Source organism: Rattus norvegicus, chromosome 1 (genome assembly GCF_021556685.1).
Source record: "Rattus norvegicus strain SHRSP/BbbUtx chromosome 1, alternate assembly SHRSP_T2T, whole genome shotgun sequence".
Taxonomy (NCBI): domain Eukaryota; kingdom Metazoa; phylum Chordata; class Mammalia; order Rodentia; family Muridae; genus Rattus; species Rattus norvegicus.
The window spans coordinates 259,248,985-259,262,497 of record NC_141534.1 but is presented as its reverse complement, the minus strand read 5'-3'; positions in this window follow the sequence as shown (position 1 = coordinate 259,262,497).

Genomic DNA, 13,513 nt, shown 5'->3' with positions numbered 1-13,513 from the left:
TTTTGACATGTGTCGAGATATTCATTAGTTTCTTTTTCTTTTTTCCATCTTTATAATTTGGGTATTTCTTATTTACATTTTGATTGTTATTCCCTTTCCCGGTTTCCATGCCAATATCCTTCTAACCCCTCCCTCTCCCATTCTATATTCATTGGTTTCTTTTTTTTTTTTTTTTTTTTCCCTCGGAGCTGGGGACCGAACCCAGGGCCTTGCGCTTGCTAGGCAAGCGCTCTACCACTGAGCTAAATCCCCAACCCCCTATTCATAGGTTTCTTAATGTGTGTGTGTGCATGTGCCACAGTATTATGGGAGGAGAGTAAGAGTCAGTTCTCTCCACCGTGTGGGTCCTGGATTGAAGCTCAGGTAGCTTGATGGCAAATACCTTTACCCACTGAGCCATGATTAGTTTTAAAAAACAAAACACTTAAAAGGCAGCATATTGGGGTTGGGGATTTAGCTCAGTGGTAGAGCGTTTGCCTAGGAAGCGCAAGGCCCTGGGTTCGGTCCCCAGCTCCGGAAAAAAAGAACCAAAAAAAAAAGGCAGCATATCTGAATTAAAGTTGCACTGCCATAAGTAGGTATTTATCCGGTGTCTTTGCACTCACGGACGCTGTGTTGTGCTCTGTGCCTGTCGTTGACAGTGGGTAACTCTAGAGTTCACTGCCACTTCTCTTTCACTGATGATAACTAACACCAGCAGCTGCTTGGAGACTTCCAAGGCCATCCTCAGGTTCAGGGTGTGACTGACTGGAAGGGCTTGCAGGAGCTTTTACAACTAGGATTACCAAAGCCAGAGGATGCAAATGATAGTCAGCAAAGGGAGTGGGCGGGCGGGCTTCTTGGGTTAGAGAACCAGACGTAAGTTCCTGGTTGTATCCAGTTGTCATGCAGGGACTGTGTTGAATATTGGTGTAAGGATGTTTTGCCAACAAAGTCACTGTATCAGCATTCACAGTCTTGTTGAGTCCAGTAGGCATGCAGTGCACTGTGGTTAACTACTCACGCTCCAGAACCTGCCTACAGGTAAGTTACGTTGTTAGCACAAACTTCATGATGTGGCCCCAAATCTCAGGTATACACAGATAATCAACGTCTGATGAGTTAATAACCCTTTACTGGGTAATAGAACATAGAAGAAAATCCTGATCTTTGGGCCAGAGAGAGATTGCTCAGTGGGTAATGTCACCTAACCTGACGACTTGAGTTTGATACGGGAGCCAACCCCTACAAATATTCCTGACCTCCACATCTTTGCCATGTTACGCTCCCATACACATATACACAAAATAAAAAAAATCTTGATTTGGGTATGGGGGTTTATGCCAGAAGTCACTCAGCTGATTTTCCTCAGGAGCTGTCCCTGTCAACTGGGACTCATTGATTTGGACAGGTTGGCTGTCCAGCAGATCCCATAAGCAGGATATGTATGTGGGGGCTGGAGATAGGACTCAGATTCCAACGCTTACATGGCTAGCCTTTTGTTGACTCATCTCCCTAAGCCCTGAGATCCTGATTTTAAAACATAAGGACCAAGGCAGGTGACACATGCCTATAGTCTTGGGCGCAGAGACAGAAGGAGCCTTGAGTTCCAGGACAGCCAGGACTACATAGATCCTATCTTAAAAACACAAAATGACAAGTCCCAACAGTATTTGTGCTGTCTCTGTGTGTACTTGGGTGTGCAGGTAGAAGCCACTTGGGTTCCATGTCCTTCAGAGCTGAAGTTACAGAAGTTTGTTAGAGGTTTGGATTGTTACTAAAGCGCTCGGATATAAACTTGGGTGCACAGCAGGCATTTCTCACACAGAGTTGCCTCCTCGCCAGCCTGCCACTGTTTGTATTAAGACAGGGTTAGACATCAGCCCAGGATGTTTGATCCACTGTCTCTAAAAAGAATAAATCTTTTGAATGTGGTAGTGTACAAATCAATGTGACTGTTGGCTTCCCTTCAAAACTAAACTGGGGAAATAGGAATTAATTTCCTACAGAGATTTGATAGACCTTCACAAATGAAATGCCATATCGATCTCCTGAAAGTCTGCCAAGCACTTACATGTGTGGCAGTGCTCCTACTTCAGCTCTTGGAGAAGGAAGGCTCTCACTGGGGCCTAGGTTGCACAAAGTCTTCCCTGGTCCACCAGTGCTAAGATGACAGGTTTGTCCAATGCCTGGCGAGCCAGTTCCTAATAAATAGGGGGATATATCCATTAACCGTATGAGCTTGATACAGAGTTATTTATTTTTTTCCATCTTGCATTATCACTAAGCAGGAAAGGGGTGGAGATAAAGCTTGGTGATGAACATCTCCGGCTCTGAGGCTGGTCCTCCTGCATTCTGCTTTCTCTTGTGCTTGGACCAGTGTCCCATGAACGGTTTCAGGTGCCAAACGAGCTCATTTCATTGAGCTAAAAAGGTCTATTAGCCCTGAAGGAGGTTGGTTATCTATTTTGAGACAGGGTCTTTCTGTGTTCTGGCTGGCTTGGGACTTGCTGTGTATCCAGGCTGGTCTCTAACAAAGAGATCTACTACCTCTGCCTGCTGAATGCTGAGATTAAAGGTGTGCACCACCACATTTGCCAGGACTTCTTTTTTAAAGATTTATTTATTATATATAAGTACACTGTCACTGTCTCAGACACATCAGAAGAGAGCATCAGATCTCATTACAGATGGTTGTGAGCCACCATGTGGTTGCTGGAATTGAACTCAGGACCTCTGGAAGAGCAGTGAGTGCTCTTAACTGCTGAGCCGTCTCTCCAGCCCGGCAGGATTTCTTTATAGCATGAATGTCCTTTTGTTCCCAAGTCAAAGATGGGCAGTCCTCTCTTCCTTGATGTACCTAGCAGAGGAATCTGTAGGAGGTAAATTTGTTTTAATGTACATTGCTAATGGATCAGCCTGTGATCCCAGCATTTGAAGCAGAAGAATCACAAGAACCCTGAGCTGAGGACCAAAGAGGCCCTAACCTGTTGTGTGGCATAGTTTTTTAATTCCAACATGTGACAGTTGAGGCTAAAAAGAGTCTGAGTTTGAGGCTAGCCTGGGCTAGACAGCAAGTACCAGGCCAGTCTAGGCTATGGGGTCCTGTCTGGAAAAAGAAGGAAAAAGTCAGAGGTAGGCTCTTTTGAGAAAAGATTTATTTTGCAGTCGTGTATACATGTGTGTCAGTGTGAGGGTTTAAGAATGAGAGCTTGAGTGCAGGTCCCATAGAGGCCTGAAGAGGGCGACACATTGCCCAGGAGCTGGATGGTTGAACAGCTGTGCACTTTTTTTTTTTTTTTTTTTTTTTTTGTCAGTCTGGGAACTGAGTTTGTGTCCTGTACAAGAACAGCAAGTGCTTGTCACTGCTGAGCCATTTCTTCAGTCCCCAGATGTAGGTCCTTTAGCCAACAACAGCAGCAAGGCATCCCTTTGGGGTTTGCCCAGTGCAGTTATCAGCAACAGACTAGCACGGTTACTGATTATATTCCTCGTTTCTAGCCTTCATTCCATGATCCGGGTTACTCTGCTGGGTACTCTAAAACCCTCGAGAACCCATTAGAGAGCTGGAATGACAGGTCACAAACATTGAACAGAGGCCACCTGCCTCATCAGGGAAGAAAGTGGCCATCTGGTAGCTCCAGTGACGAATCCGTGAGGAAAACAGATGAGAAAGTCCTCCGCAATCGATCTTCATTTGTTTCCTTTGTCTGTAGACCTAGGAGGAGTCACCGAGGCCCTACAGAAGCGTAAATCTTCAAAAATCTGCAGCACGACTTACCGTTTTAACAGAATCCCACTCTGCGTGGGTGTCTTTGTGTGTGTGTTGTGAGAAAGTCTTGTGTGTGTCTTTGTGTGTGTGTTGTGAGAAAGTCTTTATAAATCTTAGCTGGTCTCCATCCCAGCCTTGAGCTTGTAAGATAGGAACTGAAAACGCAGGGGCAATCAAATTATCTTCTCGGAGATCAATACGGGGCGAGGGAAGGCCTTTGATCTGCTTAGAGATCGCTCTCTTTGTCTCGGAAGAGGTGCAGCAGAGCGCGGTAACGTAATAAAAACAGTCCTTTGTTCAGCTGGGTTCCAGAGTGGTTTTCCCATTAAATGGCAAGTCCATGTGAGATATTTGGAAAGTGGGAAATGCACGATGACAATCGAATATGCATATAAAACTGGAAACTTGCGAAGGCAGTAATAGTAGTTTCTGTGAAGAAAAGTATTTTCCTTAGGTGCTGTTTTAAGAGCTGGCGAGGGGCATCTGCCAGTCGCTCTCATTTTAAATGACTGGGTTTGCTCTCAGGTGTATGCACTTACTCGGTTAGAAGGAAAAAGGTGTGATCTTGCATTCTCATGTTTTCAGGACCTTGAAGATGTCTGATGATATTATAATGAAAATACACTCAAAAGCAATGTGGGGTGCCCATGAGGAAGCAGTCTGCTTGGTGTGTTTCTACCACATCCAGGCGAGTTCTGACTCTCCCCCTGGCTTTACTTTAAAGTAATATTCTTACTGGGTTTGCTTTCTGTTATCTTGAAGGGATTGCTTCTACCTGGGGTAGATGTATATATACGACAGTCTCAGGGAACAGACAGTACAATAGGCTTGGATGACTTTTTTTTTCCTGATAATTTCATAAATTCCCTATCAATGGGTGTCTTAGTTAGGGTCTTATTGCTGTGAATAGACACCATGACCAAGGCAAGTTTTATAAAGGACATCATTTAATTGGGGCTGGCTTACAGGTTCAGAGGTTCTGTCCATTATCATCAAGGCGGGAACATGGCAGCATCCAGGCAGGCATGGTGCTAGAGGAGCTGAGAATTCTACATCTTCACCCGAAGGAAGCCAGAAACAGACTGAGCATCCTCAGGTAGCTAGGAGGAGGCTCTCCAAGCCCGCCCCCACAAGGCCACACCTTCTAATAGTGCGACTCCCTGGGCCAAGCATATGCAAACCATCGTAATGGGTTTTTAGAATTTAGTTTAAGTTTAAATAACACAAAAGGCAATCTTTTTAGAACTTGGGGTTTGGCTTGAGAATGGAGTGCCTGGTTCTATTCAACCCCCCGCCCCCACACACACACCCGGGGAAAAATCCGGGTTAGATGGTGGTCCGCTTCTCAAAGAAGTCACCTGACATCAGATTCAGGCCTACACATGTACACACACAGGCACATCAGCTCCCATACATAAGAAGAAATCATTTTATTTATTTTATTTATTTGAGACAGACCTGGTGCTTACTCTGTAGACCAGACTGACCTCAGACTCACAGAGATGGACCTGTTCTTCCTCCTGAGAGCCTAAATGGGTGTAGTGGCACATTCCTTTAACCCCAGCACCCAGGAGGCAGAGGCAGGGAGAACCCTATGAATTTCAGGCCAGCCTGGTCTACAGAGCAAGTTCCAGGACAGCCAGGACTACACAGAGAAAAAAACTGTGTTGAAAAACCAAAACAGAGGGTTGGGGATTTAGCTCAGCGGTAGAGCACTTGCCTAGCAAGCGCAAGGCCCTGGGTTCGGTCCCCAGCTCCGAAAAAAAGAAAAAAAAAAAAGAAAAAAGAAAAAAGAAAAACCAAAACAACAACAGCAACATACAAAACAGCCAACCAACAAAAAACAAACAAAACAAAAACCCCAGATTCAGCTTGGACATTCTCATCAAGTGTTCTTCCACTGAACTAGATCCTAGCTCTCCAGTATTCTTTTTTTCCCCCCATCTTTATTAAATTGGGTATTTCTTAGTTACATTTCAAACGTTATTTCCTTTCCTGGTTTCCAGGCCAACATCCCCCTAACCCCTCCCCATCCCCTTCTCTATGGGTGTTCCCCTTCCCCATCCTCCCCCCATTAGCGCCCTCCCCACAAGAATCCCGTTCACTGGGGGTCCAGCCTTGGCAGGACCAAGGGCTTCCCCTTCCACTGGTGCTCTTACTAGGCTATTCATTGTTACCTATGAGGTTGGAGCCCAGGGTCAGTCCATGTATAGTCTTTGGGTAGTGGCTTAGTCCCTGGAAGCTCTGGTTGGTTGGCATTGTTGTTCATATGGGGTCTCAAGCCCCGTCAGCTCTTTCAGTCCTTTCTCTGATTCCTTCAACGGGGGGTCCCATTCCCAGTTCAGTGGTTTGCTCCTGGCATTCGCCTATGTATTTGCCTTATTCTGGCTGTGTCTCTCAGGAGAGATCTACATCCAGTTCCTGTCAGCCTGTACTTCTTTGCTTCATCTATCTTATCTAGTTTGGTGGCTGTATATGTATGGGCCACATGTGGGGCAGGCTCTGAATGGGTGTTCCTTCAGCCTCTGCTCTAAACTTTGCCTCCCCAACTCCTCCCAAGGGTATTCTTGTTCCCCTTTTAAAGAAGGAGTGAAGAAGCATCTGCATTTTGGTCATCCTTCTTGAGTTTCATGTGTTCTGTGCATCTAGGGTAATTCGAGTATTTGGACTAATATCCACTTATCAATGAGTGCATACCATGTGTACTTTTCTGTGATTGGGTTACGTCACTCAGGATGATATTTTCCAGTTCCATCCATTTGCCTATGAATTTCATAAAGTCATTGTTTTTGATAGCTGAGTAGTACTCCATTGAATAAGTGTACCACATTTTCTGTATCCATTCCTCTGTTGAAGGGCATCTGGGTTCTTTCCAGCTTCTGGCTGTTATAAATAAGGCTGCTATGAACATAGTGGAGCATGTGTCTTTGTTATATGTTGGAGCATCTTTTGGGTATATGCCCAGGAGAGGTATAGCTGGGTCCTCAGGCAGTGCAATGTCCAATTTTCTGAGGAACCTCCAGACTGATTTCCAGAATGGTTGTACCAGTTTGCAATCCCACCAACAATGGAGGAGTGTTCCTCTTTCTCCACATCCTCGCCAGCATCTGCTGTCACTGGAGTTTTTGATCTTAGCCATTCTGACTGGTGTGAGGTGGAATCTCAGGGTTGTTTTGATTTGCATTTCCCTTATGACTAAAGATGTTGAACAGTTCTTTAGGTGCTTCTCAGCCATTCGACATTCCTCAGCTGTGAATTCTTTGTTTAGCTCTGAACCCCATTTTTTAATAGTGTTATTTGTTTCCCTGCAGTCTAACTTTGTGAGTTCTTTGTATATTTTGGATATAAGCCCTCTATCATTTGTAGGATTGGTAAAGATCTTTTCCCAATCTGTTGGTTGCCATTTTGTCCTAACAATAGTGTCCTTTGCCTTATAGAAGCTTTGTAGTTTTATGAGATCCCATTTGTCGATTCTTGATCTTAGAGTGTAAGCCATTGGTGTTTTGTTCAGGAAATGTCCTCCAGTGCCCACATGTTTGAAATTCTTCCCCACTTTTACTTCTACTAGTTTGAGTGTATCTGGTTTGATGTGGAGGTCCTTGATCCACTTGGACTTAAGCTTTGTACAGGGTGATAAGAATGGATCGATCTGCATTCTTCAACATGCTGACCTCCAGTTGAACCAGCACCATTTGCTGAAAATGCTATCTTTTTTCCATTGGATGGTTTTGGCTCTTTTGTCAAAAATCAAGTGACCATAGGTGTGTGGGTTCATTTCTGGGTCTTTAATTCTATTACACTGGTCTAGCTGCTTGTCTCTGTACAAACACCATACAGTTTTTATCACTATTGCTCTGTAATACTGCTTGAGTTCTGGGATAGTGATTCCCCCAGAAGTCCTTTTATTGTTGAGGATAGTTTTAGCTATCCTGGGTTTTTTGTTATTCCAGATGAATTTGCAAATTGTTCTGTCTAACTTTATGAAGAATTGGATTGGAATTTTGATGGGGATTGCATTGAATCTGTAGATCGCTTTTGGCAAAATGGCCATTTTTACTATATTAATCCTGCCAATCCAAGAGCATGGGAGATCTTTCCATCTTCTGAGATCTTCTTCAATTTCTTTCTTCAGAGGCTTGAAGTTCTTATCATACAGATCTTTCACTTGCTTGGTTAAAGTCACACCGAGGTATTTTATTTTATTTGGAACTATTATGAAGGGTGTCGTTCCCCTAATTTCTTTCTGGGCTTGTTTCTCTTTTGTGTAGAGGAAGGCTACTGATTTCTTTGAGTTAATTTTATACCCAGCCACTTTGCAGAAGGTGTTTATCAGCTTTAGTAGTTCTCTGGTGGAACTTTTGGGATCACTTAAATATACTATCATATCATCTGCAAATAGTGATATTTTGATGTCTTCCTTTCCAATCTGTATCCCTTTGATCTCCTTTTGTTGTCTAATTCCTCTGGCTAGGACTTTGAAAACTTTATTGAATAAGTAGGGAGAGAGTGGGCAGCCTTGTCTAGTCCCTGATTTTAGAGGGATTGCTTCAAGTTTCTCTCCATTTAGTTAAATGTTAGCTACTGGTTTGCTGTATATGGTTTTTACTATGTTTAGGTATGGGCCTTGAATTCCTGTTCTTTCCAGGATTTTTATCATGAAGGGGTGTTGAATTTTGTCCGTGCTTTGTCAGCCTCTAATGAAATGATCATGTGGTTTTTATCCTTCAGTTTGTTTATATAGTGGATTATGTTGATGATTTTCCATATATTAAACCATCCCTGCATACCTGGGATGAAACCTACTTGATCATGATGGATGATTGTTTTGATGTGTTCTTGGATTTGGTTTGCAAGAATTTTATTGAGTATTTTTGTGTGGATATTCGTAAGAGAAATTGGTCCGAAGTTCTTTTTCTCTGTTGGATCTTTGTGTGGTTTAGGTATAAGAGTAATTGTGGCTTCATAGAAGGAATTTGGTAGTGCTCTGTCTGTTTCTATTTTGTGGGAACGTTTGGACAGTATTGGTATGAGGCCTTCTATGAAGGTCTGATAGAGTTCTGCACTGAACCCATCTGGACCTGGGCTCTTTTTGGTTGGGAGACTTTTAATGACTGCTTCTATTCTTTAGGAGTTATGGGGTTGTTTAAATGGCTTATCTGTTCCTCATTTAACTTCAGTACCTGGTATCTGTCTAGGAAATTGTCCATTTCCTCCAGATTTTCAAGTTTTTTTGAATATAGGCTCTTGTAGTAGGATCTGATGATTTTTTTGAATTTCCTCTGATTCTGTTGTTATGTCTCCCTTTTCATCTCTGATTTTGTTAATTTGGACACACTCTCTGTGTCCTCTGGTTAGTCTGCCTAAGGGTTTATCTATCTTGTTGATTTTCTCAAAGAACCAGCTTTTGGTTCTGTTGATTCTTTGTATCGTCCTTTTTGTTTCCACTTGGTTGATTTCAGCTCTGAGTTTGATTATTTCCTGCCTTCTACTCCTCCTGGGTGTATTTGCTTCTTTTTGTTCTAGAGCTTTTAGGTGTGCTGTCAAGCTGCTGATATATGCTCTCTCCTGTTTCTTTCTGCAGGCACTCAGAGCTATGAGTTTTCCTCTTAGCACAGCTTTCATTGTGTCCCATAAGTTTAGGTATGTTGTACCTTCATTTTCATTAAATTCTAAGAAGTCTTTAATTTCTTTCTTTGTTTCTTCCTTGACCAGGTTATCATTGAGTAGAGCATTGTTCAATTTCCACGTATATGTGGGCATTCTTCCCTTATTGTTATTGAAGACCAGCTTTAGCCAGTGGTGGTCTGGGACGCATGGAATTATTTCTATCTTTCTGTATCTGTTGAGGCCTGTTTATGACCAATTATATGGTCAATTTTGGAGAAGGTACCATGAGGTGGTGAGATGAAGGTACATCCTTTTGTTTTAGGATAGAATGTTCTATAAATATCTGTTAAGTCCATTTGGTTCATGACTTCTCTTAGTCTGTCTATGTCTCTGTTTAATTTCTGTTTCCATGATCTGTCCATTGATGAGAGTGGGGTGTTGAAATCTCCTAATATTATTGTATGAGGTGCAATGTGTGCTTTGAGCTTTAGTAAGGTTTCTTTTATGTATGTAGGTGCCCTTGTATCTGGAGCATAGATATTTAGGATTGAGAGTTCATCTTGGTGGATTTTTCCTTTGATGAATATGAAGTGTCCTTCCTTATCTTTTTTGATGACTTTTAGTTGAAAATGGATTTTATTTGATATTAGAATGGCGACTCCAGCTTGCTTCTTCAGACCATTTGCTTGGAAAGTTGTTTTCCAGCCTTTCACTCTAAGGTAGTGTCTGTCTTTGTCTCTGAGGTGTGTTTCCTGTAGGCAGCAGAATGCAGGGTCCTCATTGTGTATCCAGTTTGTTAATCTATGTTTTTTTATTGGAGAGTTGAGACCATTGATATTGAGAGATATTAAGGAATAGTGATTATTGCTTCTGGTTATATTCATATTTGGATGTGAGATTATGTTTGGGTGCTTTTCTTCTCTTTGTTTTGTTACCAAGAGGATTAGTTTCTTGCTTTTTCTAGGGTGTAGCTTGCCTCCTTGTGTAGGGCTTTACCATTTATTATCCTTCGTAGGGCTTGATTTGTAAAAAGATATTGTGTAAATTTGGTTTTTTTCATGGAATATCTTGGTTTCTCTATGTTAATTGAAAGTTTTGATGGATACAGTAACATGGGCTGGCATTTGTGTTCTCTTAGGGTCTGTATGACATCTGTCCAGGATCTTCTGGCTTTCATAGTCTCTGGTGAGAAGTCTGGTGTAATTCTGATAGGTCTGCCTTTATATATTACTTGACCTTTTTCCCTTACTGCTTTTAATATTCTTTCTTTGTTTTGTGCATTTGGTGTTTCAACTATTATGTGACAGGAGTTTCTTTTCTGGTTCAATCTATTTGGAGTTCTGTAGGCTTCTTGTATGTTTATGGGCATCTCTTTCTTTAGGTTAGGGACGTTTTCTTCTATGATTTTGTTGAAGATACTTACTGGTCTTTTGAGTTGGGAGTCTTCACTCTCTTCTATACCTATTATCCTTAGGTTTGATCTTCTCACTGAGTCCTGCATTTCCTGTATATTTTTTGGCCAGTAGCTTTTTCCGTTTTACATTATCTTTGACAGTTATGTCGATGATTTCTATGGAATCTTCTGCTCCTGAGATTCTCTCTTCTATCTCTTGTATCCTGTTGGTGATGCTTGTATCTATGTCTTGTTGTCTCTTCCTTTGGTTTTCTATTGTCTCCCTTTGTGCTTTCTTTATTGTTTCTATTTCCATTTTCAATTCCTTCACCTGTTTGATTATGTTTTCCTGTAATTCTTTCAGGGATTTTTGTGTTTCCTCTCTAAGGACTTCTACTTGTTTACTTGTGTTTTCCTGCATTTCTCTAAGGGAGTTCTTTATATCTTTTTTTTTTTCTTTTTTTCGGAGCTGGGGACTGAACCCAGGGCCTTGCGCTTGCTAGGCAAGCGCTCTACCAAGCTAAATCCCCAACCCCTCTTTATATCTTTCTTAAAGTCCTCCATCATCATGATCAAATGTGATTTTAAATCTAGATCTTGCTCTTCTGTTGTGTTTGGATATTCAGTGTTTCCTTTGGTGGGAGAATTGGGCTCTAATAATGCCATGTAGTCTTGGTTTCTATTACTTAGGTTCCTGCGCTTGTCTCTTGCCTTGAGCTTGTCTCTGGTGTTACCTTGTTCTGCTATTTCTGACAGTGGCTTGACCGTCCTATAGGCGTGTGTGTCAGCAGTGCTGTAGACCTTTTTTCCTGTTTTCTTTCACCTAGTTATGGGAACAGAGTGTTCAGCTTTCAGGCGTGTAGTCGTTCCTGCCCATTGTCTTTTAGCTGTTTCTGTGGGCGTGTGTCCTGAGTCCACCAGGCAGGTCACTTGGAGCAGAAAAGTTGGTCTTACCTTTGGTCTCAGGCCTGAAGTCATTCTTCAGCGCTGGGTTTTAGCTTTCCCTGGGGGCAGCAACCAGAAGGACCTGCCCCTACTTCTGGGTCCCTGTGTGCAGGGGACCCTGATGGTGGTAGGTGTTTTCCTCTAGAGTCAGAAATGTGGGCAGAGAGTAGTCTCCTCTGGTTTCCCCTCTAGGACTCTTAAAATACATATTAAAACCTTTTTCACGTTTGCCTTTAAAGCCAAACGGTTTTAGCCTTTTGTGTGAGCTCACAGGTAAAATCTAAGAGGCCTTCATCACAATGACTATTTGTGACTAATTAATCCTGAAGCTAATTTGAGCTTGAGACAGTTGTTTGACTCTTATACCCAACCCTCTTTGGTCAGTGCAGAACAATGGATTTTTTAAAGAAAGATTTATGTATTTCTTTTATGTATGTGAGTACACTGCTGCTGTCTTCAGACACACCAGAAGAGAGCATTGGATCCCATTACAACCTCCTCCCCCTCTTTTTTAATTTTTAAGAATTTGAGGGGGTTGGGGATTTAGCTCAGTGGTAGAGCGCTTGCCTAGCAAGCGCAAGGCCCTGGGTTCGGTCCCCAACTCTGAAAAAAAGAAAAAGAAAAAAAAAAGAATTTGAGGCAAGGTTTGTTTGTGTACCCCAGGCTAACCTTGATCTTGAAGTCGTCCTGCCTCAGCCTCCCAAATGCTGGGATGTTGTATATATCACCCATACCTGTGTCAGAACCCAGTTTTTTTCTTTTTGTTTGTTTGTTTGTTTGTTTGTTTGTTGTTGATGTTATTGAGATGAAATTTCATGTAGCCAAGGCTGGCCTCAAACTTGCTGTGTAGCTGTAGCTATGATGGTTTGAATGAGTATGGCCCCTGTAGGCTCATAGATTGGAATGTTTGGTCACCAGAGAGTGTCACTATTAGAAAGGATTAGGAGGTGTGGCCTTATTGGAGAAAGTGTGTCACTGGGGATGGGCTGTGAGGTTTCAAAAGCCCAGAGTGTGTCTCGGCCCCTGCATCAGGATGTAGCTCTCAGCAACTCTTCGGCACCCATATGTCTGCCTGTGTGTGTCATGCTTCTCAGCATGATGATAATACACTGACCCTCCGAACCTGTCAGGCAGCCCTCAATTAAAGGCTTTCTTTTGTGAGGGCTGCCTTGGTCATGGTCTCTTCACAGCAATAGAATACCGACTGACACAGTAGCTAGTGATGCTCTCGAATTCTTGATCCTCCATCCTCGACTGCCCAGCTGTGGAACGACAGGCGTGTGCCAGCACACTGGACCCAGAGTTGGGTTTCAACTGCCTCACTGCCATGGAGGGAGGCAGAAGCTGAGGAATTCTGCACATGGAGCAGATTGCCTATGGGACTTGGTACTGCCTTGGGTTCAGTGCAGGGCTTTGGCGAGCGCTGGTGAGGAAGAAAATGGGATTTGATGCAAATCAAAACAACCCTGAGATTTCACCTCACACCAGTGAGAATGGCTAAGATCAAAAACTCAGGTGACAGCAGATGCTGGAGAGGATGCGGAGAAAGAGGAACACTCCTCCATTGTTGGTGGGATTGCAGACTGGTTAAACCATTCTGGAAATCAGTCTGGAGGTTCCTCAGAAAATTGGACATTGAACTGCCTGAGGATCCAGCTATACCTCTCTTGGGCATATACCCAAAAGCTGCCTCAACATATAAAAGAGACACGTGCTCCACTATGTTCATCGCAGCCTTATTTATAATAGCCAGAAACTGGAAAGAACCCAGATGCCCTTCAACAGAGGAATGGATACAGAAAATGTGGTACATCTAC